Below are 25,944 nucleotides of genomic sequence, written 5' to 3' on the forward strand. Positions count from 1 at the left end.
ACGGGGAATAAATTGGTTGAGTCCTCCATGTTTCTCTCCAATAATGAGAGTGTGCTCTCTGCACACGCTGACACTGTGACAAGCTCTCTATTTCAAATATAGCTGCAACCACAGCTGTGAAAGAGGCAGCTTTATGCTTTCACACCAAAATAAAGTACAACCTAGTGATTGTTGTGGGCCCCCCAGAAACACTTAAGTAGTGATGCATTTGTTATTTTCTAACATTGCGTTCTTCTTCTTCTTTTTGTTGTTGTTTTATTTTTGGTGAGAAAATATGATGTGACAGAATATAACTTTTTTGGGGAAGATAGTGTTTTTGTGGCAAAAGATGTTGATTTTTGTCACAAAAAAAATAGCATTTTGTTTGTGATGTAATGAACTTTTTCTTACAAAGTACTGTAGTGTCTTGTCACAAAATATATGACGTGTTTTTATTTTATTTTTTATAGTATTTTTGTGAGAATTTTGTTTTGACAAAATACAGTACAGCCTTTTGTGATGCAATCTAGAATTTTTACGACAAAATTTAGTCAAAACTACAATTAGTGTTGTTTCGGCAAACTATTGTGCTTTGTCACAAAATATAACAAAACATAATGTGACAAAACATGTTGATATGGTGAAAAAAGTAGCATTTTTGTGACAATGTTTTTGTGACAAAATATTGCATTTTGTGATGAAATATAGCATATATATGACTAAATGGAGATTTTCTTTTATAAAATAGTGTTATGGAACGATAAAACGTTTTGTGACAAAACATAACATGAGACTTTTGGCTTTTTGTGACAAAACATGCTGATTTGGTGAGGAGGAAATATGGCTTTTTTGGTGACATATTAATGTTTTTGTTACAATATACAGTGTTTTGCCACAAAATATAAGGTCTGTCACACAATTGTTCATGTGGGAAAAATATTTTTTTTGTGGTGAAATTTTGCGTTTTTGTGGCAAATAGTAAAAATTTGGCAAAAGTCTGGCAACAGCCCCCTCCCAAAAAAAAACCAATTGTAACAAAATATTTGAAAATTGTGACCAGTAGAGAAGTGACGTGCAACATTGAAGTTGAGTTAATAGGAGCTAAATGTTTTATGGCGTGTCATGGAATTTAACTGAAATTCCATGATGCCACGATGAAAACTCTCATCAATGAATCAACAATTGACAACGTTTCCCATTAACGAGGTCACGGGCGGTATCAACCAGCTGATTGGTTGACCTGTAATGCAGTTCAACCGATGAATCTTGGCGGCGGCGTATGCAAATGTGTCAGGTCAAAAAGTAGCTAGCGGTGGGTGCAGATCAAGGCAAGCTGGAGGTGTCAGGAGTGGTTGTGTTCGGTAAAGGTGATTGATGGGTTCAAGGGTTAGTCTGAGTGTCGCTGATGCGAGCGGAAAGTGAGAGAAATGAACAATTCCTCCTCTCTCCCTTCCGTGCTTTCAGTGGTGCCTTCCATAGCTCCACACGCTGTGGCATGTGGCCTTCTTTCAAATCCTCTCATTCATCCCCTCGTGCCGACCAATCAGAGAGCTGCGTCCCTGCACATGGGCCGCCTACTGCTCTTTGTGGTCCTCTATTTATCTTGATGGTTCTTTTTTTTTTTATGCTTCCAGATGAATGGAAACTGAGCGGCAAAGCACACAGGCGGCAAGATGCAAAAATGAAAAGAAAGTATATCAATGACGTTATATAAGTGAACTGGAGGGAATGTGGAGAGCAATTTATTGCAACATTTCTCTCCTGCCAAGGTGCTAAACATTCATAAAAAAGCAAATTGCTACAATACTTATTATTTTGCAAATGTTCTCAGAATCGCAGTTATTTCGGCTATTTTTCAACTTTGAGGAAAAAAAATAATCTATTGTTTTAGATGCGCCATTTCATAGAACTTATATAGAAAGTATATCCCATAATGCTAGCACAGCTTCGAAATTTAAGGCGAAACGTTATGATTTTTGTGACAAAATATTGTATAGCTTTTTTTTTTTTGTGGCGCAATATAGTGTTTTTTAGGGGGTGACAAATATAGCATTCTGGAGGCAACAAAATTTGCTTTTGTGATTTTTTTTTGTTTGTTTTTATGACAAAATTTGGAATGTTTTTGTGATGTATTTTGAAGAAAGTGGTTTTGCGACATAAAGTGGAGGGGACGACAAATTTCTGTTCGTTCAAGTTGTAACTCAACTAATCACTGTTGTGATTGTGAAATAATTTTACTGCCCGAAGACGGCTGGGATAAGCTCCAGCATGGGCGCGACTCTCATGAGGATAAGCAGCTCGGATAATGGATGGATCAGAATAATGTATAGCAAAAGAGAAAACAACAGCATGTCAACACTACCAAGGTATCCCAAATTGTAGTACAACGATTCCCTGCTGCGCCGAAACATTTATGACACGGGATACACAGTAATAAGTTTTCACAGGACACCCACGCACAAGCACACTCTGGCTTCAACTTGCCACTTCGCTAAGTATTTTTAAACCCCCGTTACACAAGCTGTTTGACTATATTTTTTTCAGAAAAAATACAAACAATGTTGATATGAAGAATAATGCAGTACTGTACTTTCAGAAGATATTGTTTGTAATATTAAGCGGGAAAAAAAAAATTCAGAATAAATTCCCAATTTCCCAAGAAACAAATCTGACCTTTTTGAGGAACGGTTGACAGTATAATTTGTCTGAGAATGAGATTGTGGGAAAGTCATAATTTTACAGGCCCAGAATATATTATCAGAACATTAAGAGAAAACAGTTTCAAGTCAAAGAACTGTCGAAAACAAAACGTAAGAGGCCCATGTACATATTACAAAGAAAAAGATACACTTGAAGTTTTTGCCAGAGAAGTCATTACCTAAAAGGAAGGTTATGACGAGAAAAATGTGTGAATTTACCAAAAAAAAAGTCATATTTTTAGAAGAAAAGGTCATAATTTTACAACCAAAAGGAAAGACATTTAATCCTACAAAAACTAAATCATCAATCATTTTCATGAGAAAAAAACTTTTAATTTTACAAAAAAATACAACAATAAAAGTACATTTTTGCAGAAAAATTTCATTATTTCAGCAGAAATTAGAAATTGCATTTTTACATCAATAGAGTTGTAATTTTCCAAGAAAAAAAAATTTTTCAACAGCGGAGTTCAAGTTTGGAGAAAATGTTATCGTTTTACCAAAATAAAATGGTCATTTTACAACAAAGTAAACATTTTATAAAGCAATAAAGTAGAATTCCTCTCAGTAAATGTCATAAGTTTACAAAAATAAACTGTCATTTTACACTAGCTGTAATCTTACAAGAAAAAACAATGACAACAAAAACTGTACTACTTCATACCCACACTCACACCGTCACTGAGTGGGAACCAAATGCCACACTGCCCGCACACAAGTCCGGCATGTGTACCACAACACCATCAGCGACGTGAAGCAAGGATAATAAAGTACAGGTAGTTTGTTCGAAACATCGTACAGCGGCATAGTGTTAGCGTGGCCTTTCCTTTCACTGTATCCCCTCGAGTGTGTGCTGTCGGCGCGCATGTAATTATCTTGCACGGACGTACAGTCGAGAGTGCTATTTACAGCCAGGAACCGTCTGTTGCCTGCTCGGTGGTGAATTAAAAAAAAAAGTAGATCTCTCTTTCTTTGTCCCCCTTTCCCTATCTCTCTCTCTCTTTCTCTCTCTCTGTCTACATACATGTTATTAATCACACACACTGCACTAGATGCTGCTTGAAGAAGGTGTTGATGAAACACCGGGTGGAAAAGACGAGCCGATGGCTCAGTATGACGCTTTCATCCCCGGCCTGCCATGCAGAGAATACCATGAATCAATCGTGTGACGGGTCGGCTTGAGAAACAATATGTGTGAGGAAGAAACGTGCAGGAAAATTGAATGCGGTGCAGCGCAGAAACCAACAATAATCCTGAATTTGGGACTTTGACGAACCGAATAGGCATGTGAAACTGTAAAAGGAGTAAATTCTCTCGACTCGTCCATCGAGGGGTTCTAGTTTTTACTTGAGCAGTCACACCTTATCAGACTTCACATCCACTCGTTTTCTCTGGCGCTTTTCTTCAGTACAGTTGCGGGTGTGGTGGAGACCAAGCTGCGTTTAGGTGGGCAAGAGAAAGAGCGACACCCTAGACTGGTCGCCAGCCCATTCACACTCACATTCAAACCGAAGGATGAAATGAAGTCGGAAACATAGAAGGGAAGTGGAGAAGCCAAAACATACTCAGAGAGGGATACAATGGAGATTCAAACCCAGATCTTCTGACTGTGAGACACCAACGCTAACCACTAAACTGTTAAAAAAAAACACAACTTGTATTTTATTTTGGGAGGAGGAGGGCAGCTATTTAAGTTGGGACAATTTTAGAATATGAATTATTTGGTGAGGAATTACTGTTTGTGATATTGCATTTTGGTGGCCATCAACGAAACAAATTTGACAATTCACTTGAAGATTAGCAATTCCGAAGTTGAGAGTTTGAATTTCAGCCACAGCCTTGCTTGTTCTCCCACATTCACAAGAAATGCTTGTTGGGTTGATTAAAAAGTCTAAATTTTACACAAGTGTCCACATATGTGAATGTGAGTGCCGTATTTTATACGGCGGTAAATCTCGTGCTAAAGTAACTTGTACCTGTAAAAGACACATGTTTAGTTGTAGCAAAAATGAACTTGTTGGAGAGGTCAATTTGGTGCAAAAGTAACGTGTTTCAAATGAATTTGTAGTTGTTGCAAAAATAACTTGTAGTTAAAGAAAACAGAACTTGTCATCGTGGAAATAGCCGCCAGGAGTCACAAGGAGTGCTGATGCTTGCGAAAATATGACAATCGTTCATTCTTTTCTACAACTGCAAGTTAATTTTCGAACAACGACATCTAATTTTTGCGACTACTACACATTTATTTTCGACAAGTCTGCATGCTTGTCACGTATGCGAGGTGGTGGCGGACCCCAAAAAACAGGCTGGAGGGAGGAGCAGGGTGTACTTGAACGATTGTATTAAAACTCAGAAAACTAAATCCAAAACAAACAAAGTTCAAAGTATCAAACAAAACCCATAACCGAAGATAAAACATAACAATGACCAAAACCTGACTGAAACAAACATGACAGCAAACAGCAACAAACAAACATGACAGTAGCAAAAAAGCAACAAACAAACATGACAGTAGCACAAAGCAACAATGACCCGACCATGATTGCTCGGGCTGGGAGTCCTTTTAAAGGCACTAATTACCTAATGACCAACAGGTGTGCAGCTGCAGGGGAAGCCCTACAGTGCCACCTGTTGGTCCCAAACCGAATCATGACAATGCTACAACGGCAACGTTTCTACTTATGCACCATAGTGACCTCTACAATTGCCAGCTAGTTTGGCTACAACTAGAAATTTGTTTATTTTTTCCACCAAATTTACATCCATGGTAGGAATACTTGGTTGTGTATATGTGGCTCATGATGTGCTGCTAACCAGTCCAGGGTGGACGCCTCCTCTTGCCCAAAGTCTGCTAGGATAAGCTCTAGCTCACCTCTGACCTCAATGAGGACAAGCTCGATCAAAAATGCGATATTTTAAAGTGTAAACAGGAAGCTTACAGGCGCACAGTTCATTCAGAAAACATTTTTTGGTACTAATTTCTATGTGCGTGGTTGTGAACTCATCGCAAACTCCTGAAGATTTTGATCTTTTTTTTTTTTTCTCCCGTTTTGTTTTGTTTTTTTCCTTCATTCCCTGCGCGGCTGCTGCTGCCTCGTGTTCTCCTCTGCAGAGGCCATGTGATCCACGCGAGAGGAGGGGCGGGGCTCAGAAGCGACGGCGGGCCGGGAACAGAAAGTGATGCACGGAACACAATTACGCACGCATTCATGTGCTGGCTAATGCATCTCCTTTTTGTGTGAGAGTGAGCGCCAACATGCTTGATGGTGACACGCACGCACGCACACACACACACATATGCACACAAAAACACACATGCGCACGCACACATCAACGTGCACGCCGCAGTATGTAGTGGATTGTGTCACGTGACACACGGTGGGGAACACACTCCGCACGCTAGCGGGAGCGAAGGCCAGAGTGATGTGAGATGTGCAATATGTGGCTCCATTAATGAATGAATCGCAGACGTCTCCATGTGTGTACGTGTTTGCGTGTGTGCGCGCGCGCGCGTGTGAGTGTGTGTGTGTGTGTGTGTGTGTTATAGTGGAATTAATACTCCCTCAGATCCCTTCTCACGGAGAACTCTGTACTAGAGATACGGATGTGCACGCGTGCGTGTGTGCGTGTGTGTGTGTCTTCAGAAGGGAAGCAGTCAGTGTTGGCTAATCTCTCCTCTCATTCAGCCTCTTCTGCTTCATATACCATTCAAGTAAAAGCCACACAGGGCTGGGAGGGGCCTAGAAGTGAGTGAGAAAATTGTGTATAGAGGGAGCCAAAGCCAAGGACCATTACAGTCCTACATTTCTCTTATGAATGAATAACAACAACTTCTGAGCAAAAAGATGGAGGGCTCTATTAGATGTGAACGGGCATAATATTCTGGTGATTTCTCTAACAGCGGTGGTTATCGAGAATAAGTGTCGAGTGGAGTGATGACATAATCATGACACATCCTGTTAGTTGCGCAGGAGTGACTGACCTTTTTGACTGTGGATATGTTGTTATTGTTATTTCTATTGCACAAGGTGGTGGTTATCATGAATCTCTTTTTTTTTTCTGGCAAGAGCAGCCATCACATTCGGTGCATATTTACAGTGGATAATAGAAAAAGTCTACACACCCTTTTTCAAATGCCAGGTTTTGGAGTTATATATAAAAAAAAAAAAAAAGAGACGAATGTATTGTAAATAATTTAAAAACGTTTTAACATCATGAATATTACCTATAATCCGTACAACTCAATATTCATTTTCAATTTTTTTCGAGAGGGGATGTAAAAATAAACTGCAATAATGTGGTTGCACAAGTATGCACATCCTCATAACTGGGATGAGGCGGCACTTGGAATTAACCGCTCTTATCAAATGGGAGTCGGCAACACACCTGTCACCATTTAATATGCCTCTTATTAACCCCGAATACATTTCGGCTGTTCAAGTAAACTTTTCATTATATTTGAATCCCTTTTCTGTGAACGCCGACTGCTATTCCGAACTGTTCATAATTCCTTCCAACTCGTCTAAGGTCCTAGCTCCAGGTGGACAAAACAGCCCCACAGCATGGTGCTACTTCCCCTCTCAACAACATAATAATTAAATAAATGAATAAAATAACATCTATTGAGTAATAGCAGTTGTAGGTCACATTATCCACAGAAGTTGTGCAATTATTTATTTTGGTTTCTTAAAAAAAAAACGCCATTTGAACAGAGGTGTGTCGACGGGGCACACCCTGAATTGGTTGCCAGCCAATCCCAGGGCACACATAAGACGAACAACCATTCACACTCTCATGTTGGGATACTTTAGAGTGTTCCATTAACCTGTCATGCATGTTTTTGAATCGGGGAGGAAAACGGAGTACCCGGAGAAAACCCGCGCAGGCATGGGGAGAACATGGAAACTCCCCAGAGGAAGGCCGGAGCTGAAATCGAACCCTTCACATCTGCACTATGAGGCGGACGTGCCAACCAGTCGACCACCGCCCCGCCCCTAATTTAACATGTATCAGTAATATTAGCATTTAAAAGACGTCAGCTAATATGTAATCGAAAAAAGTTTGAAAATGACGCATATTACAGAGAGCTGATGAGCCTGTGCAAACACACACACACAAAAAAAAGATCGTCCCATAATATAAAAACATGGACCCTGCCTGTTTTTTTTTTTTGTACCGTGTTAAAAACTGATGAGGTGTGTAATGCTCTTCGAACGTGAAACTCAATCTGTTGTTTTTGTGCCGAAGCGAGAGCTAGCCTGCACATCCCGCGAGAGAAGCTGAAGGCTGCCAAAAGCTTCTACAAACGATCGATTCACTTGTGCACTTTAAATGTAATCCAAGTCCGAGTCCTCGTCTTCCCACTGCACCATCCAGCAGCGCTACCTCCGTTGCTCCTGACTGGAAATTATTGATTCGTGCGATTACAATGCATTCTCATGATTCTCTGGATGGCAGTTTTATTGTTTTAGCAGCGGCATCTGGTTTCTGATGAGATACGGGGGGAGAAGGAAGAGAGAGATTGACGAAAAGATGTGAAACTAAAGAGAGAGCGAGAGAGGGTAATGAGTTCGATCGATACGCTCAAGCATGACATCATCATTGAGGGCTTCTGCCAAGAACCACAAGCGAACCTCGACCATGAATCATTAACCATATCCGCTAGTTCATTCCGGGATGATGGTCCGGGTCTAAACTAATGAAGAGTGAGTGGATCATTACGCCGATTTATGTCACGCTCTATGTTAACATTGGCAAAACCAAAAAGGTAATCGTACTTAGCATATCTTTTTTCCGGCCGCTCAGTAAGATATGGCTTTAACAGGTTGAAAATAAGCTAAATAAATAAATCAGCAGTGGTTGGAAAGAGATAAGAAGATATGAGAAAACATATACTGTATATGTACACACACAGACAAACATGGATGTATGTAGCTAGCTAGTTAGCTAGCTAGATAGATAGATAGATAGACCCTCTCTTGTTCAACCATATTTAAAGCGTGAATAGTTTTACTGTGCATTCCATTTTCATTGAGGTACTTCATAATACAAGTGTTTCTTAAATTGTTGTCTGTACATTTAACCTAAGGAAAATTGGTCTGAATTAATGGAGCAACATCACATTCCACTACTCTAGTTTATTCTCTCCATCCCTTTCCCATAACACTTGTCCTCAAAAGGGTCATGAGTGAGCTCGAGCCTCTGCCAGCTGAGTATGGGAGAGAGGCCGTGAACAACCTGGACTGGTCACCAGCCAATCACAACTCCACTTTATTTCACATAGGGGAAAGCCTGGTGTGGAACAAACACTTGGTGGAGCCTTGTTCACCTCGGGGGGTCAACTCTGGATTGCGAGGCTGGCAGATGCCGCCACTCTTCATCTTTTACGCAGGGGATCAAAAGCATCCAGCGGTGAAAACCCCTCCACTATCTTTCCCTCAGACTCCCGGCGAGGAGATGCCACTGCTTATCCAAAGAGGTTAATCCCAACATTGCTGTCACACACACAAACACAGACGCATGCAAACCCAAGTGGTTATCACCGTGCCCCAGTTGCCATAGTGACAGAACCTTATCGTGATGTTGTGTGTAAATGTACATGCATGTGTGTGTGTGTGTGTGTGTGTGTGTGTGTGTGTGTGTGTGTGTGTGTGTGTGTGTGTGTGTGTGGTGGTGGTGGGGGGGGGGGCAGGAAATACTCAAGCTTGTCTGTCGGCACTCCGTCCCGAAATAGGCCCAATGAACACCTACTCACTGGGTCGAGAGCCTCATTTTCATGGACAGCAGAGTTTGAGTCACCCGGACAAGTCAGACTCCACCGTTTTTCATGTTTTTCTTACAAATCAGTCATGTAGAGAACTCGCTGACGCTGGTTAATTTTGTCCTAAACCATGACACAATGTCAACACTGTAGTAAACTTGACAATTTAAAGGGGATCAGAAGACTCCCAAAACAAATAATTGCTCGGTTGTTGTTCATCACTTTAAAAAAAAAAAAACAGTCACCAAAGGGGTACGAAAAGTCGCTACGAATTGCAAAAAATCCAGGAAGTAGCCGCCTAGGCGCCACCCTGGTTGTCATGGCAATGCCCCATACTCTGGATTTGCCTGAGACAGACCCCGTGAAAGCGAATGATTTCAGCACTGTTAACCTTATCCACTGTCAGCCCTCCCTGTTAAAAATGAATATTTCAGCCAATAATGACAGTTGATAAGTAAAAGCTTCTCATGAATATCCACATTAATACACTCTCTCCTCACAGTTACATTAACCCTTTCATGCACCTATAATGATAACCTGAAAACCTGATAAGATGTCCGTAGTAACCGCTGTCCCTGAAAGCATGGTTCAAAAAAATAAAATACAGTACATAGTCCCAACTTTGTGTTTTACGTTCATATCAATGACCGATTTCACCATGTCATTGCAAGCAAGATGTGATTATCTGACCTTAATGCAATGAGTACACGGTGATGCGATGGTATACCTGTACACTAGCTTGTCATTCCAAGAATAGCAACGGTCATTGCTATGGCGACCCTGGCTCACCTACTTTAGTGGCCTATATAACTAATGTCCTGACACATGTCAGAAAATGGGAAAAAAAAAAAGCATGTTATTCTTCTCCCGCGGTTGAGTTGCTTGTTCATACGTCATGAAATCAGATAGTTTGTTAACATATCAATGGGTGGATCATCCCGTTCCCTTGATGAGTCATTGACACGCCTTGTATTCCATACTCCCAAATCTCATTTCTCAAAGGTCAAAATGATAAACAGTTTTGTAATCTCTGCATGCTAGATGACCATGAAAGAATACGTGACTCAATGGCCACGACAAATGTCCACGTAGCTGAAATTTGGCGCTGATCTGAGGAATCCGTGGCCTAATAACAGTGTGAAAAATGCACAAGAATGTTTGTTTGTTTGCTATCAATGAGGCTCACACTTGAGGACCACAAACTCATCCTCGTCTGGTTGCTGTGAAGCATGAGACGGCTATCGTTAGCTTGACAGGAAGCTCGGTGGGGAGTAGGTTGGACGCTAATGGCTGTATCATCTATTTTCAGGTTGGGTGCCGCAACTTGATATGGCAGGCAGCTGCCAGAGAACAAACATGGACAGAAGGGGAGAGTATGGTTTGGGTATCGGGTGTCCGCCATGTTCAGGGTTGTCCAAAACAATTGTCTGCATCTATCGACAGATTGCACAAGCATTGTTTTTGATTGAACGCTCTCTGGGTGTACTTTCAATCTTTTTCCCAGTGGCAGATAGGATAGGTATTTGGTTTGGGGGAAGGAGTTGAGTTCAGTTCGAGGCAGGCAATTCCAAATCCACTCCCCACAGGTTTTAAACGGTCTGAGTTTCATGTCCCGCGTTAATTTGGGTGTGTTCAACCCATTCATTTCGAGACGTGACACGATGGGGTTCGGACTACGATGAGGGTTAGGATTGTACATTCTCATTCTAGGCCCTGCCTCAGCTTCTGACATTTGGATTTTGGCCTGTTTTACTGCCGCTTCTCCTGTCTACTGCCCCGTCCTCTCCTGCTCAGAGGTGGGGCTCCGTGGCAATGATCGAAGAGCGGCTGCTGCTGGAAGGATTCTGCTGCGATCAATCGAGGCAAGATCTGAGGAAGACCGTTTCTCAGGATGCATTGCCGTCGAGGATTCTGCCTTGATTGACAGGGAGAAAAACTTCCCCGCGCTTCATTTCATTGAATGAACTTTCATGTTGTTTTAACAAACAGCATATAATCAGATAACAAATGTTGCTCACTCGGCATCCATGACAACCTGGTCAGCCTGAAAAGGGGATCCCTTCATCTGTAATCCTATTTCAAATTTTGTTCTTTTTTTTTTTTTTCTTGCCTTTATTTCTAAGATTATTGTGGTTACCATTTACTAACTCCATAGGAGGCATTTACAGGTATACATTGTTAGGAATACCTTAAGTGTGTAGTTTCTTCATGCGTGTGTATGAGAGGTTCAGGAAGCGGACATGGACATCCGAGTCGTCTGATACGAGGGGAATGTGTCGGCCCGAGATCAAATGACGGGATCTGTCACTCGGGGGGCCAAGGACGGGCCGAGACTTTCCCACAGAAGACCACTCTGTCTCGGATTATGTGTCAGGTTTCATGTTGAAAAGCGTTTGCCTTTTCGCTCTTTCTGTCACATATTTTCTTTCCAATCTGAACACTGATGGTGTTAGTGTCGAAACTGAGCTGAGCCTCTCTCAACATCCTGGCGGCGGGGGAGAGATGAGGAAGTGGCAAATGTTGTAATAGTAGACAAGAAGCATATCGCAATTTGGAGAAAAAAAAAAAACAGTATCCAGGGACTCATGGGCTTGCATAAGGACATGAGAAAGAACACGGCTGGGATGTGATGACACAGAAATTGTTAAATTGGGGGGAAAGCAGAAGCGAGTGACAGATAATGAAGAACTTGTACTGTTTGGCTTCTGTTTAAGTCGAGCTGATGGAGCTTTCGGTGAGCGTTTGGGGAAAGAAAGACATCATTCCCAGGGTATTATCTGTTTGTTTGACACGGCAAGTAGCAGCATTACGATTTGAATTTCTCATTGGCGACTGGTGACACCGCCGATTCTGACACCAAATATTTTTTTTCCGTTTTGAACCTCGTCTTTTATTGGCACATTTACATTACTGACAAGTTCATTCAAATGAATGTAAAATGACAACAAAAAAAAAGTCCTTACATCATACCCTCTCTAACTGAGCCTTCGCAAATCAAATCGTAATCCCACTCAGTCGGAGAACCAACATGAATCGTTTCACTTTCAAATCGATCCGTTCATGAATCGTTTTGGCACCCAACATATCATTAATATATATATTATATATATATATATATATATATATTAGATTAGCCACTCTGTGAAACTGGGAATACATTTGCCATTAAGCAGCACAGACACAGACTGGCCATGGGATTTGTAGATGTGTTGCTGCTCATTAAGTTTACCAGCGTGCACGCAGACGGGCACACAAACACACACATACGCACACACACACACACACACACACACACACACACACACACACACACACACACACACACACACACGCACACACACACACACACAAACACACACACACACGCACACACACACACACACACACACACACACACACACACACACACGCATGCACACACACGCACAAACACATTCACACACGCTATCATGTATCTCCTGCTTGTTGACATTCCAGATTCTGCATCTGTGGTCTCCCCGTTGATAATGGACTGTAATGAGGTGAGACGGACAGTGGCAAAGCATCCGGTGGTGAGGGTTGCAGAGGTTGCGGGGGAGTAGGGGGTGGGGGGCTATTTAGGGGTAAGTGAGGAGCACGAAAAGAAATCAGGCACAGTATTAGTGCATGAATTCAATGAGAACACCCGGTGACACGCTAATGAGATGTCAATGTGCTTAGAACATTGGTGATTATGGCAAGCTATGATCCCTGCTGATTCGGTTGCGTGTAATTAAGTCCTTGACATGCAGTCGACACTACGTTTGACTCCACATAAGTGGAAATGATTACGACGCGAGTTTTTTTTTTTTTTTTTTTCTGTGAATGTGGTCATTGTTGTAGTTGTGTTTGGCAGTGTGTCCACTACATGCACCACGTACATGGATCCTATTTGACACGTGAAATTTGGCTGCTTGGTGGGAGAGGACTGCCTTGCTTAGTGAAAATAAAAGTCACCATTTGATTTTCTTTATGGGGTTTTGGGATATTGGTTGGGGTTAAGGTTAGGGGTTAGAGTTCCTGTTACGGTTGGTCTTAAAATTGCGGATAAAGTGGAGGGTAAGGAGTATGAGATTTGGAATTAGGGGTTAAGGTTGGGTTGAAGGCGAACTTTGTGGTTATGGTTAGGGCTTGGGCAAAGCTTCAAGCTCATACTTGCTTCAGTAGAGTATGGCGGTGCTCCGAGACATCATGATCATAAAAGCCATACGCAGCAACGGCCCTGCAATCGTGGGTGGCGGTGTGAGCAGTGCCTCATTTGCATGACAACAGTATTACGTCCTCAACACAGGCTAATTTCATTGAGGCTGCAAACAAAAAAAAAGCCGAGTGTAAGGTGTTGCATTATTTTTTATATTTTGAGCATATAAAACATTATGGTTTTATTAAAAATAAATAAATAAATAATCAGACTACATCTACGTTAACATTACAAACATAACATGATGTCTGTGGTATTTCCGGACGGAAGTGGGACTGAGAGATTTACCAACCTCATGATGCTGTGACATTTGTAACGTCAGTGGATGTCCTCACGAATCTGAGAAGGCAATCAGAGTGCTTGGTTAGAGACCAAAATGGAGGGATTGAAACCCTTTTTTTAGACTCTGCGAACATTTCCAAGGCATTCGACATTTTGGGTCAACCAGGAGGAGACCTCTTGACAGACTGAGGACACTCTCGGGGTGGGGGAAGTCTCAAAAATACCGGGTGGATCTTGAGGAGATGGTCATCGAGAGGTAAACATCCATTGAGAGTGAAGTCGAAAGTCCAAACCTCCCAAAAGAAACCAAATATGATCAAGGCCTAAGGCTTCAAGAAGGCCTCCAACAGTCAAGCCCTTATTTTGAAATCTCACCAGACCTCAGACACTCTTCGGTTTCTCATAGATTAAAACAAGATGTTCCTCAAGCCATCTCCAAAGACTTGTCACGTGATCCACATTCCTGGCCGTCGCAGTAATAGTCAAAAGACCACCAAGGGGTCGCGGTTGTTCAACATTTTTCTAGCATTAGTGAAAGAAGGAAAAGTTAGTTCAGGTTAAGTCTCTTTGAGGTAGAACACCAGGGTTAACCGTAAGCCCACCACGGACGTGTCCTCCACACAAAACAGAAAGAAAAGCCACAGACGTCTTTTCCTTTGAGCTCTTCAAAAGTATCAAGGATAGTTAAGAGCCTGGATCGTGATCCCTTCTCCTGCACGGACTTGGATGGTGATGCCTGGTTGCATTTCAGCCATCTACATTTTGCATGACTTTTTTGGGGGGGATGGGGGGGGGTGATTTGAGCTGAGTGTGGGTGGCAGTTACGCAACGATACGCTTCTTTCTCTTCAGCCGAGCAGCTATTTTAAAAAAGAAGAAAAAAAAAAAAGCTCTATGAATAAACAGCCTCGTGTGAAGGACTGGGCTCAGGGTCGTCCTTACTGTACATTAAACCTCGACAAGGTGACTCATTTGAAAAGGGTTATAACGCACATCTCGAGAGGCTGCTCACGAATCTGAGAAGGCAATCAGAGTGCTTGGTTAGAGACCAAAATGGAGGGATTGAAACCCTTTTTTTAGACTCTGCTCCCAGTCCAGTATCTGTTCGCTTGTATGAATGCGGGTGATGCGGAGGGATTCACTTACCTTGGAGGTCAGTGACTTTCATTCTCCTGGCGACTGTCTGGTGAGTAGCTGAACTTGAGGGCTTGGTGTCACGTGACTGTCATGTTGCTTTTCTTTTTAACCACAAAAACAACAAAGTTTGCAGATTGCAGCGAACATTTCCAAGGCATTCGACATTTTGGGTCAACCAGGAGGAGACCTCTTGACAGACTGAGGACACTCTCGGGGTGGGGGAAGTCTCAAAAATACCGGGTGGATCTTGAGGAGATGGTCATCGAGAGGTAAACATCCATTGAGAGTGAAGTCGAAAGTCCAAACCTCCCAAAAGAAACCAAATATGATCAAGGCCTAAGGCTTCAAGAAGGCCTCCAACAGTCAAGCCCTTATTTTGAAATCTCACCAGACCTCAGACACTCTTCGGTTTCTCATAGATTAAAACAAGATGTTCCTCAAGCCATCTCCAAAGACTTGTCACGTGATCCACATTCCTGGCCGTCGCAGTAATAGTCAAAAGACCACCAAGGGGTCGCGGTTGTTCAACATTTTTCTAGCATTAGTGAAAGAAGGAAAAGTTAGTTCAGGTTAAGTCTCTTTGAGGTAGAACACCAGGGTTAACCGTAAGCCCACCACGGACGTGTCCTCCACACAAAACAGAAAGAAAAGCCACAGACGTCTTTTCCTTTGAGCTCTTCAAAAGTATCAAGGATAGTTAAGAGCCTGGATCGTGATCCCTTCTCCTGCACGGACTTGGATGGTGATGCCTGGTTGCATTTCAGCCATCTACATTTTGCATGACTTTTTTGGGGGGGATGGGGGGGGTGATTTGAGCTGAGTGTGGGTGGCAGTTACGCAACGATACGCTTCTTTCTCTTCAGCCGAGCAGCTATTTTAAAAAAGAAGAAAAAAAAAAGCTCTATGAATAAACAGCCTCGTGTGAAGGACTGGGCTCAGGGTCGTCCTTACTGTACATTAAACCTCGACAAGGTGACTCATTTGAAAAGGGTTATAACGCACATCTCGAGAGGCTGCGGGAAAGATGTAACATGAGGGAACCGGACGATCGTCCTGCGTGACAATTCAGTGGAGACATAGAGGGACGCATCTGAAATGTAGATTGGAATCAGCGGAAGCATCTGCATTAATATGCATTCTCATATTCGTACGTGTCAAGTCGCCTCTGAGGAGAATCTCGGCGAGTTACGTAACACGATTGCATCCCAGCGCATGCCTTTGCACAAAGAGTTGGCAAGCTGGCTCACATTTAGGCCGGAGGTGGAAGAAGGCTTTCCACGGCTTTGGGCAAGGAAGAAGAGCATTAGAGAGGTGTTTCTAAAATCATCCACAAAATCATTTGCGAACAAGACAACTGGAACTGACCTTGATCGTTCTACAACTTGAAGATGGACACTCGGAGCCATATTGTACCGAGCAGCCAGGGACATCAAATGTGTCACATGTCTCACATTTCCTCAGTTTTCCTCTTTGCCATCACTGGTTACCCCTCCGTCGTACATAGGAAGCAAAAGGAAAAAGGAAAACATATTTAGAGGCATAATACCTGATATGCTCACTGAGCGGAAGTCTTTCATGAGTTCCCAAATTAACTTTTGACTCCTTAAGTTGCCCTGCGATTGGCTGGCAACCAATTCAGGCTGTACCCTGCCTACTGCCCAAAAGACGGCTGGGGTAGGCTCCAGCACGCCCCGCGACCCTTGTGAGGATAAAAGCCGATCAGAAAATGGATGGGTGGATGGATGGATGGACTCCTTAAGGACAAGGAAGATTATTCTTACATACATAATACATAAGTATAATTCTAAATGGTGATCGTATTTTACTGAGCAGCCACGACAGGGACGTGAGTTTCATTCCGGCTATGCTATACATCGCAATAAATCACGTTTAACTCGTCAAGTGCGGGGAAGATATTGGTGACCATATTTCACTTAGCAGCCAAGACAGAGATGCACGCGCGACTGCGTATTATTAAAACCCTCGACAGTACTTACTTTACATTTATTTGATGCTCCCGTGCTCTATTCACACATTGCTATCCCCTCAGATATTGTGTTGAATGGTCCGCTTTGGGACAAATGTGAGAGCATTTTAAAACATTTTCTTTACCGTTCTACTCTTGACCATAACATGTGAAGTGTGATGACATCACAAGAAAAAAAAAAACAATCAAGGCCAAAGAAAAGGCAAAACGTGCTTTTAGTTTATTCATTGGAAGCTCACTGAGGTAAAGTCGAGGTGTAACAAAAGTCATCAATTCGCAAGTTTATTGACAAAAATCATGTTTTCGCAAGTCTCTTCATTGTTTTGTTGACTATTTTTCGGGGGCAGGTGGGGGGGGCAACTTTTTTGCTAAGCCAGATGTGGTGTGAAAACTTGCCGAACACACCAGCGGCCCTTCGTCGCTACATGAGGCAGAGCGATGGACCGAGATGGGGATAAAAATACTTTTCGCAGCCCAATCTGTCTGATGATATCCCGGACCGTTGCCAAGGCAACAGGAAGGAAGTAGAAGTAGAATAGTGGTGACGCTTAGCGGGACGGGCTGAACTGTGGCAAAAATAAAGAGTGTGAGTGATTATAGCCTCAAGAACAGATGCTCATTGAAAATGTGTTTATTTTCTTTATGTAGTATACGAAATATGTCATTTGGGAGGCTGCACGGATTTCTTACTTTGACCCCGACACTTTTGCGATCATTATGAGAGCACACAGGAAATGTATCGGATCTTCTCCTACCGGGCCCAGCCAATCAAATGGTTTATTTAGAGCAGTTTTGCAAGTGAGGCGTGCAAACAGCGAGGAGGAAACTTAAAGTACGTTGTGGTTAAAGGTGTCTGTTGTTCATTAATTTGAGTTGGTTTTATGCTTTCAGGCACTCTTGCATAGCTTGTTCAAGAGATTTATTTCACATCATTTTAGACATGATGTGCATTTTGTTCTCAGTTTGAAACAGTTTGCAGCCGTCTTTATATTTTTGAGAGATTCTTTTGTGGGGAAAAACAAAATCCAAGGATCGAGAGCAACAAAACTATTTAGATACTGTGTAAGTTTTAGTGGAGTCCAGTTTTGAGGCGGCAGTCCTGTTACATGCAAATAAATCCAAGGATTGAGAGCAACAAAACTATTTTTACTGTGTAAGTTTTAGTGGACTCCAGTTTTGAGGCGGCAGTCCTGTTACATGCAAATAAGGCTTCTCCTCCACTTTGTGGCTAACTCAGAGATTGGTTTTCGCCAATCGGGTTGCAACTATGCAAATGGCAACTACGAAGATGTGACACTGGCGTCCAGTCTTCCGTAGAATTGATTTGAAAATTCCGCCAGTGGTCTATAAATCACTGAATGGTTTGGGTCCTGAATACATGAAGGAAATGCGAATGGAATATAAACCCAGTGAGGCGCTGAAGTCTGCAGACTCAGGTCAATTAGTGGAGCCCAGCGATCAAAGTAAATATGGTGAAGCGGCATTGAGCTGTTATGCTGCACACAAATGGAATAATTTGCCATTGGAAGTGAAGTCAGCCCCAAGTATAAATCCTTCTAATACACAGATAGCTAAACATATTTACTTGGTGGTGTAATTTCACACAGAGACTCTGAAGTCTGCAGACTCAGTTCAATTAGTGGAGCCCAGCAATCAAAGTAAACTTGGTGAAGCGGCATTGAGCTGTTATGCTGCACGCAAATGGAATAATTTGCCATTGGAAGTGAAGTCAGCCCCAAGTATAAATCCTTCTAATACACATAGATAGCTAAACATATTTACTTGGTGGTGTAATTTCACACAGAGACACAACCATTTCTATATTGTACAAACAAGAACATGTTAATTTGTCATACCCCCTATTTAAGAAATGTTGAAATAGTCTTACCAGTTTGATGTCCAAATCAACAATAAATCTTTTTTTTTAATCCTACAAAATGATATCTTTTTCATTCTTTTTTTCACTCTTGTGTGCGGTTCATTCGGGCAAGTTCCGCCGGTGTTATCTGACCCCCTTGGATGACCCATCAACTTGCATAATCAGCCTTGCGTCAACTCTACGCTGACCCTAGATGAACCGAACCCACATCGACCGGACGGTGTGTTGATTCCACTCAGTGGTCAGCAGGGAAGCTCGCTCAAGCGAAGAAACAATGTGGCGCAGCCGCCACGGCGGTGCTTTCATCCCAGACGTTACGCATGTAATCATTTTGCGCGACATATGGTTCAACTTTCTTGCTTTGCATGAGGAAATACTCTAGGTGCCAGGAAGCAATTTGATTCATTTGCATTCCAGAAAAAAAACCGAGGAAGTCAGAAAGGTTGTGCTGCTAGCTAAGTTCATGTCAGACAAGGATTCCATCTGTATTTATCAAATTATACAGTCTATATTGTCTTTATATATTACATAGGTAAAACTGCTTTTTTTTTCATTCATCCATCCAAAAATTTTCAGTAATGCTTGTCTTCATTCGCGGGCGAGTTGGAGCCTATCCCAGCCGACTTTGAGTAAGAGGTGGGTTACTCATAGGACCCGTCGCAGGGCAGATATAGACAAGCAACCTTTCCGATGGCCAAATTTAGAGTTTGCAGTGAACCTCACATTCATGCATTTGGAGATGGGAGAAAGCCAGCATACCCAGAGGGTGGGGGAAAAAAAAAAACCACGCAAGCACAGGTCCAAATGCTGAACTGTGTGGCAGACATGCTCTCCATTTGTCCACTGTGCTGCCTTTGTACACGTATCTTTTCATATAAAATATGAATAAATACGGTAAAACTGATTAGGGTTGTTCACATTATTTCTTCAAGTTTCAGGGCGTTATTTTCGTTCCCATACCAAGTCCAGCACAAAGTGCAGTCTAACTGCGCATGGGTGGAATTTTCTATCTTTTGGTATTTTCGTAAACAGGAGGAGGTAGAAAGTGGCGTTGTGGGAGTGAACACAGCCAATTTTTTTTCTAGCCAATGAAAGCGGCTCCGTTAATTCCCTTTAAGTTCAGCGCAGGAGAGGCGCACATAGTCTTTGACATTGTGGGAGCAGAAATAGACTTGGTGGAGTCCAAGCAGAAGTAAAGTACATTTATAAGGAGGCGCACACAGACCTCCACGGTTGGATGATGTAAACTTGACCAGGGCGATCACAGATCATTGCTGTGAAGTGCGCACTGGGAGACCGCCTTCCACCCCAATTCTTTTATCGACTTATACCTGGTTTCACCTGGTCTAAAGTCTAGTCTGCTTTCGGTCACCAAATTGTCAGGTGGGCCGAGAAAGTGAAAAAGAAAACACACTGGGTGTGCCAGAACCCCCTGCATGGCACAGCATGGTTTTCCAAATGATAAATTAAACATGCCCCACTACACAAAAGAAGATGCACCTGTTTTTACGCTGTAAGATCTATCTATCTATCTATCCATACATCCATCCATCTAGCTAGCTATTCAGCTAGCTAGATAGCATTTTGTGGGTATAGCTAGCTAGCTAGCTATACCCATAAAATGTCAATGCTAATTTTTAACCTTTCAGAGGTTGAGCGCCGCACTTTATTACCCGCTTCTGCATCGCACCCTCTTTCTGCTATCATGTTACCGCAACGGTACGCCAAAGAACAATAAGGGGAGGAGGAGGAGAAAGAGGAGGGGAAGGAGGAGGTCAGGAAGGAAGGAAGGAAAGAGACAGTGTGGTTCGGGCATGACACAAATCAAGGTCCATAGTAGGTATGCCTTGAAAGGCCAGAGTCTCAAATCCATCACAGAGACTGTATTCATTTTATTCTGAACAAAGCCACATCCGCAAGGGGATGCACATTTGAAGACTTATCTTTATCACATTTTATTTTTGTCACCAAAAAAAAAAAAAAAGCGGCAGTTGAACAGATGTGTATCGACTTTTTCTATCCACCGTATTTGAAGCGAAGATGAAGTTCAAGATCAATTAAAAGGACTATTATGGAGAGCTGATGTGACAAGAGGCCAAAATGGAGGAACAACGGATTTTCTTTCATTTTCACATCTTCTGATGTCCTAATCATTTTGTCATAGGGTTTATTTGTCAAGCACAAGGAAGTACAGCAACTCCTGTTGTAAGCTCAATCAAAGTTTCTGTTCACATGGCCAATCAAGCAAGACCAACTTTGGCCAGCAAGACAGTGGCTGGCAAGAGGGTCAAGCAAGATAAGAGGCCCCTGTGAGTGTATGTTTGCTCACCAGGGCTCAAAGTCAAAGTCAAACAGTCACATGACGCCTGTAACACCCATACGCTTCCTGTGTGACACCATAAAAAAAGTCGTACGAGTGACGCTCGCAGGCGTGGACGTATTGTGACCGGCCATAGTGTCATTATGTTCACACCTTTTATGAGCGTGCTCGTTTTGTCAGATGTGATGTCAATGAGGCAAAGTTCACCGGAGTGTACATTTGGATAGTGTGCATACTGTGTCCACTTACCTCAGGAAGTAACCATATACCGAATGAAGATTGCAGTCGCTCAGCTGGACTGTGTGCAAGTACGCTCTCAGTCCACTGCCGCAACATAACCGTCACTTAAATGTGCTTTGAGATAACTTGTCATTGTCATTTATTTCATTTCTAATGACTTTAACTTAAGCTAAATGTTATTTTGATTTACTTAAAAAAAACATTTTACTTTTACTTACTTTTAATTTTTTTTATGATACAAATTAAAAATTATTCAAAATTATTTTTTACACCAGCAATATCCAGAGCAAATCAAATTCACCATGAGTTTGTATTTACTTTATTCTAGTTTAATGTAATTTTTGTTTTTCTCAATGTATTATAATAATTAATGTACTTGAATTTACTTTCATTTTTAAAAATTAATTTTCAAACTTAATTTTCATTTATTTTAATGCGTTTTATTTACATTTGTTTTGTTTCATTTTGATGGACTTTTATTTGTTTTAATCCCTTTTGACTTTATTTTCTTTTGCTTTTATTTCAATGTATTTTCTTCGGATCTATTTTTATTCATTTTTATTTACGGTACTTCAGTTTAAATGTGTTTGATCTTTATTTATTTTTATTTTTATTTAATAATCAAATTTTACTTGACTTAAATTTAAATCATTTTAGTTCAGTTTACTTTCAATCTATTAATTTATTTACTTTTATTTCATGTATTTTACTTTATTTGCATTTACTTTTCTTTCTTTTGGTTAACTTTAATTTGGTTTACATTCACTTTTATTTTCAGCTTCATTTTAATTTACTCAAATTGAAATCATTTAAATAACTGTGCTCTGTTTCCATGCAACACAAGATCCCAACTTCATTTGAATTGTTTTCTACTTAACTTTCATTTTCATACCTCTGAAGTTACGCAAAGCTTTTGAACCACTTGCGAGACCTCAGTTCAGTTTGCATCAAAAGGTTAGTTCTGGGTGTGCTTTTTGCTTTTTCTTTGGCTTTCTTGTGACACTTTCTTGTGACACTTAAATTACGGAAGGCAAAGATGATTACATCTCTTGAGTCCTCGTCTTCCTCAAAGAGACCAGTTCAAGGAACATCAAAGAAGCGTGTTTGTTGCGCTTTTACTGTGACTTTTTTTTTGTGTGTGTGACGATAACCATTGAAACTGATTGCTTTGTACAAATGCGACACTTGTGGCTCTGTGCTGGCTTCTAAGTAAAATATGTCTACATTCATAATGTTCAATAAAAAAGAACTAAATTAATTAAGTTGTGTTTATGCGGTGTGACTCACTGTATAATTTTTGTTGTACCATTAATATTGAACAACTTCTTTTTACACTTGCATGGCAGTTAATAATCTAAAATGTTATTATTTTAAAAGCACAGCCTGTATAGTTATTACAGGTTTTATGATGGTCGCCGTTTAAAATGTCACTTAGGTGTTACAACTTTACTGTGTGTAAAGGTTACCCCAACCCCCCCCCCCCCCACACACACACACACACACACACGTTCCTCTTTGCGTTTCCTTTTTTTCTGACTGACAAAACACACATTTTCTTTCAGGGTATTCTCAATAAATGTTGCAATGCCTGTTTCAACACACACACAGACACACGCATGCTCACACACGCACACACAGTCAAAGAAATACGATGACACTGGTTGACTTTCAATCTTGCTTCCCCTTAGATTAGACATGTGAGGTGAATTAAAACTAACTTTTTATTTACTGTATAGGCCATATTTTAAGTCACATTTAGGATTATTATCTTCCCTACTAGTTGAACAAGAAGTAAATACTTTCAAATTAAAACCAAGTGAAACTACTCAACATTTGAAGATGAGATGCTAACGCGCTAGCACTAGCATCAATTTGCCAAAGCAATTGATGTTTGATTGTAAGGTCAATCCGCCAAACATTTCCTTCATTGCGTTAAGTTAAATTTCCGGTTCTATGGTTTTCATCACATATTTCTGCGTTGACATCACCCACCCTTTTCTTCTATAGCAACATTAGCTCCCAGAGATATCGCGCCTCGCTTGTTCCCGTGGCGTAATTAATTCCCGGTTTTCATTATCTCGCATTAAGCAGCAGAGACGTTACCTGTGTCACATGAGGCGTGATGGCAACAGGGGGGGAAAACCCTGTCGTCGCGTTGCCAGGTAACCAGTGAGCGACCAGTCAGCCGTCATTATCATCTCATCCTCCTTTTCGCTCTGTAAACAGGATGGTGGGGATCGTAGTCATTTCCTGTTCGGCTCCCCGTGATCTGATTATCTAAAAGAGAGTTTGAAGCCACAATTAATATCACACCACTGCAAATTACAACCACAATTATTCACTTTTTTTTTTTTTTTAAACAATAAAGTATATTTTTCTTTGTGAAGGCCAGAACGTTTTAGGTGAGTTGTGAAACATGTTCGTAAAAAAGAGGAAATAAGTTGACAAACAGTGACTAAATAAAGGAGTCTAGGGTTGGACTGCTGACTCAACAACTTGGCAGCTTCTTCCTCATTTCCTGTTGTGAATATATGTCACCACACTGAAAATATAGAGCGTAATTTTGATTTCTGTTTGTCAAGGCCTTTATGCGCTAGTCTAGTCTGTTATAAACCAAGCAGCAGCTTATGCTTGAACTGCTTCCATCAGTACTGCGTGACACTCTGGATGCTCCATGTCCCCAGTTGAAGCGGCTCGAGCACGTTCTGGTACTCTTTATTTATTTATTTTTGGCACTCTGAATTAACGAACGGCACATTTGAACAATGCTCCGAGTCTCCGAATGGTCGAAGTGAAGCAGAGCACGTTTCGGAGCATGTTTTTGAACGCACACAATGACTTGCAAAGTAAAACATACATATTTCCACTCATTTTCACTAAATTGATGTTAACTAGGATTAATATTGCATAGAAGTTGGTCAGCAACAGCAAATATTCAACAAAATATGTTTTTTGACTGGTTGCACATGCACAAATAGATGGATTGGAAACATTTACTCGCATTGTCTCAAATTTTAGAGGCAAAATGCCACCAATCTGGAACCATGCCTTAGGACAGACAGGACTCTACAATTTCCTGTAGTAGACATGGGACAGTTCCATGCAGACCCAAATGGTGAAGACTTATTTTTTTGTTTGTTTGTTCATTTGTTAGCTAGCAGAGTATTTACTGGTTCATTGAGAATGATGCAAGACACGAAAAGGTAGGGAAAATGGTGGTGCATCGTCGGCGACTTAGGTTGGTTTTTTTTTTTTGTTGCTTATTTTTTGTTTGTGTTTGTCGTGAGGAGACTACTTCCTGTTTGGTCACAATAAACCGGGCAACAGGACTGTGCCACTGTTGATTCTGGAGTAAGGGGAAAAGCCTCCAACCCAAGTCAAACGTTCAAGAAAAAAAAAACATTCTAAAGTGGAGTAATGTTGGTGTATCATATTTGTGTTCATCAGTGTATTAGCTACAAGACTACTTGTTGTTTAAGACAAATGAACTGCACCATTGTTGATGATTCAATGGGACTACCAAGACTCAAATGAAAACAAAGCAAAACAAAATTATTTTAAAAAATCTAAGAAAAATGGAAAAAAATCGTTTCTTGGATTTTTTTTTTAGTTACCGGGTTACTAGATGATGTAAGATGAAAGGACTGTACCATTGTTGAACCTGGCATGGGAGAAAGCTTCCATCGTATGGGTGGGCGACAAGACTTCCCTTTTTTGCTAGTTATCAGACTGTTTGATTATGTAAGATGATAGGACTGTATCATTTTGGATTCTGGAGTGGGGGTAAAACTTTCCAACATGACTCCCTCCAAAATTCTGAAGTTCTGAAAGACTGTGGCACATTGAATGCGTGAACTTTCACTTTGTTGACCAGCAGGCTACTTACTAGTTCATAGAGAATAATTGAACACAGAAATGTTTTGGAGTGGAGGAAATGGTTGCATCACGACCCAAACGTTAAAAAAAAAAAAAAAAAAAATTTAACAGAAATTTGTGAAGAAAAAAAATGTGCTATAAATTTGTTTGCTCGGGAGCAGGCTACTTCCTGGTTTATGGAAGATTAATAAAGATAGGTGGCAAACTTTTTCTACTGTGAGGTGGGAGAATGTTTTTTTTTTTTTTTTTTGAAAAGAGAGAAAAGCAGCTGTGCAGTGCAACTAAGTCGTCTTTATCCCGATGTTAGTTTAGCAAGCAGCAGGCTACTTCCCAGTTCATGACAGATGAGACAACAAGACTGTACTATTATTGGTATTGGAGTAGGGGGAAATGTTTCTATCACGAATCAAATGAAAAATAATTCATACAGGGGAAAAAAAACGGATGTGTCATACAGGTAGCAGGATATGTTAGGCTCATGGGGTGATGACATTAACTGGTGATATTTTAGAGTAAATAACTCGTCAATAAGCAGATAGGAGTAAAGAATGGAGGGCAACAGCATGC

The 25,944-nt window shown here is 41.2% G+C and overlaps 1 long non-coding RNA gene across 2 annotated transcripts; it reads right to left on the reverse strand.

Annotated features, from left to right (window-relative positions):
- Positions 1-12,818: 12,818 nt before the first annotated feature.
- LOC109522151 (uncharacterized) lies at positions 12,819-16,685 on the reverse strand. Of its 2 annotated transcripts, none has more exons than XR_002169518.1 (4): positions 16,441-16,685; positions 15,085-15,160; positions 13,950-13,996; positions 12,819-13,030 (listed from the first exon to the last, which is right to left on the reverse strand). It is a non-coding gene; the product is annotated as an uncharacterized LOC109522151 (long non-coding RNA). The 2 variants fall into 2 exon arrangements; XR_002169517.1 differs by lacking the exon at positions 12,819-13,030 and adding an exon at positions 13,257-13,763 and having other exon boundaries at positions 16,441-16,681.
- Positions 16,686-25,944: the final 9,259 nt, after the last annotated feature.

This window comes from Hippocampus comes, unplaced genomic scaffold (genome assembly GCF_001891065.2).
Source record: "Hippocampus comes isolate QL1 unplaced genomic scaffold, H_comes_QL1_v1.1 scaffold68, whole genome shotgun sequence".
Classification (NCBI taxonomy): Eukaryota; Metazoa; Chordata; class Actinopteri; order Syngnathiformes; family Syngnathidae; genus Hippocampus; species Hippocampus comes.